Source organism: Nannospalax galili, unplaced genomic scaffold (genome assembly GCF_000622305.1).
Source record: "Nannospalax galili isolate Female #2095 unplaced genomic scaffold, S.galili_v1.0 scaffold659, whole genome shotgun sequence".
In the NCBI taxonomy this organism is placed as follows: domain Eukaryota; kingdom Metazoa; phylum Chordata; class Mammalia; order Rodentia; family Spalacidae; genus Nannospalax; species Nannospalax galili.
The window spans coordinates 150,667-154,337 of NW_008343204.1; the positions used below are offsets into that span (position 1 = coordinate 150,667).

Genomic DNA, 3,671 nt, shown 5'->3' on the forward strand with positions numbered 1-3,671 from the left:
GGAATTTTAAAAGGAAAAGTATTCTACTATTCTGTAGTCTTCCAAAAATTATATGATAAAAGTATCTTGATATGAACATCATATGTCTTTGGGAAAGTATGATGGGTTTTAGGTAAGCCCTAGGGCTCAATGTTCCTTTTCTGCAGCCTGTTGTAACCTTAATCACAAAGAAAATGGTTCCTGCTTCTTGACTCCCCTTTACTATATCCAAATTGGCCTTTTTCCAGTGGTGCTGAAGGTGACTGTGCACACAGCACCAGAACCAACATTCCCAAGCAAATAAAACAGTTCATCTACTGATAGAATTCACATTCAATATTTTTCAAAATTTAATAAAAATGGATTGTGTAGTTTTTATTTTTTTTACATTTTAATTTATTATTTTGCTAAATTAGTCTGTAGGTATGTAACATGTGGCCTAATTTACAGATCTCTGTAACTACAATTTAGAAATGCTAATAGATTCTAAATGCTCCATGGTAATATCTCTAAGGAAGGACCAATTTTCTTGTATATTATTACTTCACATAATCGCTTACCATTTTTTGAAATGAGAAACATTTTTAGTGTGGTATAAACAAAGTGAAAAGTTTTAGTGTTATACTGGGGCTAGAGATTCGAGGTGATTTTGAAGAAGACTTCAGTTCAGTTTCCTGGATCCACATCACCTCGACCAACATTGCCTGAAACTCCAGCTTCAGGAGATCTGATGTCCTCTTCTGGCTTCCTTTGGGTAGCTCTCTCATTTGTGATGCACACAGAGTTCCTATGCATTCAAAAACTCTTTTCAAATAATATAAATATCATTTTTTCAATATAAATAAATCATTTCCTGTCACTAATAATTAACTTTCATGTAATTCTAAAATGTTAGAATTTAGAGTCTCTTAAGATGAAACATTCAATAAATTAACTTTTTCAAGTAAGAAAAAAGTAATAGTGGTTGTTGCAATGCTTGCTTTTTCTTGGATTCCCTTTTATTGCTACTTTGTTCCTCTCTTGTAGTATCTTTTTCCTGATCGAGTGACTTTACAAGATACTATGATTTGGATATTTTACCTTTTTGTATATACGATATCATTTTTGGCTATCCTAAGAGGTCTTGAAGTTTCTTATGTAGTATTTTATTAAACTTATGGAAGCTTACTTTAATTTCATGCAAAATCCCTTCATATTTTAATAATGCTATTTTGTTATGAATCTTTGGGTTTAATTATTTTTATATTATGCATCCATTCATTTGTTTGGCAGTGGTATTTATCTTTAATATTTTCTTCAGCAATTTTTATAGAAAATGTTAAAAGTGTTTTGAGTAATGTCATTATATGAACTCTTATATTTATTATAGTATACTAACTATATTTTATTGATATTATTATATCAATTTGTACTTCTCTATATGCTTACTTTATGTGTGATATTTAGATTTTTCTGTTAGTCCTTGACTTCTTAGTGCCCTTTACTACAGCATGGAGATTGTGTTTAAGACTTCTTATAGTGAAGAGTAAGGTCCCTATAGCTAAGAACACTGGGTGCAGGTCTCATTGTGTTTCTTTAGGCTAGTGAGACATTTCTTAATTTTATATAATTATTTTCCTGAGGGGTCATCATTAGCTATTTTCATATTTATTTGTGTTTTGTGTTTTATACTTTTCCATCAGCCTAAAAGTAGAATTTTGTTGTATTCTACTACAATCCTTCTAATATTCACTATCTTCACTGAATTCTAACAGATTTGTGACATTAAATAACACATGGAAGAATGTAAAATTTAAATAATAATTTATCTGTGTCAAATAGTAGTATCATTTTGTAATCTTGGATTTATACTGCTTTACTTATTTGAGATTTAGAATTTAATCCTTTTTGACTACGAAGTTATTTATTTAATTGATATTGTAATGATCAGCCTAAGCATGTTAAATTTTATGAGTCTCCAACCGAAAATCAATACTGAAAGAGAGGCCATCCTCTAACAAACTATACAAACTTGTAGTGGTTAAAACACAGAGGGAGCTCCATAAATCCAGGAAAAGTTCAGGATTTAAAACAAGCTACAAAATGGGAAATCAAGTTGTAAGCACTGAGAAAGTTTCTGTGGAAAAATTGGAGTTAACATGGATTTAAGTCAATGTAAAAATATCAATATGTTCATGTAAAAATTTAATTCACATGACAAAATGAACATTTAGATAATAATAAAAATGCATTTTATAATTACTTATTTATAAAGCTAATTTCATTAAGATTTTGTAGGATTATATATTGTATATTTGAAAAATTAAAACAAACTTTAATTTTTCCTTGTTGCTGAATGAAAATCTTCTCGTTAAGGGCTTATTCATTCTGCCACAACCACTGTCCCCCAAGCCAGTCATGGCCAAACTCATTTTCCCTAAGACCATTGTTTAGTTCATAGAATTAAGGGACACTGTTCAGACACCGACTCTTACCACATTTGGATGTCAGGTCGGTTCCAATTGTCAGAAATGTGAAGAAACATGAACTCAGGAACTGTGCTTGTTAAGAAGGGTCCTCAGGAGAAATGCAGGGAAGGCTGGAAGTGTGCAGATCATAGTTGGAAGAGCACAGTGCAGTGCTCTGTGCATTCAAGTCAGACAAACTTGTCATGCACCCTAAAATCAACAACAAAATACAGTCATAGATAGAAGGATGTTTAATTTTATGTTTAAATCTGGCTTGTCTCCATGACTGGTTATTTAACCAAGAATTAATCTAGGTTCTGCTGAGGATATAGTTTGTAGATATAATTCAAATATCCTAACACTTGATTTTAAATAATGCAGATTACATTCTATAATATATTTGAGCTTCATTAATGGGACATTTGACTTTTTTGTTGTTGTTTTTTTGAGGGGAGTGGAAATTCTGACACAATCATGACAGTTTAACTGTGACTGTGTTCCAGCTCCTGGCCTATTGTGCAGGTCTCAGACTTCCTAGTAGGGAAAATGTTCGTTCAACCTCCCTTTGCCCTAATTTATATCCATCTCTCTTTTCAAAACTGTCTTCTGTCCCAGTATCTCTGTTATCTTTCCCTGTCATTCTTTCTTTTTCTCTCCATCCCTACTTTGTATGTGTTTCTGTGTGTATGTGTGTTTTGAGCACATTCACAGAACATAAAAATGTAGCATATGTAGTATTACTATGCAATAATAGTTACAGATAAACACATATAGATTCTCTGTGATAAAAATCACTAGCCATTGATGATGGATGCTAATCATTCATTTGAGGAATGTGCTCTATATTAATCAATTTCATCTTCATTTAGATATTAATTTCATGAAATGGGTTTTATTACAGAATTTTAGTAACCATACTTAACATCATACTATGCAATTAGGTGGACTGCAACATATTTCTTAGGATCTGTATATATCGAACACTGCCATGGCAAAAATATATCCAGTCCAAAGAAACAAACACTTGATTTTTCGCATATATGTCTCATTTATATAAAAGAAATAGAAGCAAGAAAAATCAAGGGAATGTTAGTCATCTATTATTTTATGTTTGTTTTCTTTTATTCATTTGCTTTATCAGGTGAACATGCAGCTTCAGACTGTGTCCAATTCCACCATGGTGACTGAGTTTCTCCTGGAGGTTTTTGCTGAGACATGGGAGCTCAGGCTCCTGGTAAGCATACT

At 31.8% G+C, this 3,671-nt stretch overlaps 1 pseudogene; it reads left to right on the forward strand.

The window, feature by feature from the left end:
* LOC108491138 overlaps nt 1-3,671 on the forward strand; it is a 12,570-nt pseudogene that overhangs the window by 7,806 nt on the left and 1,093 nt on the right.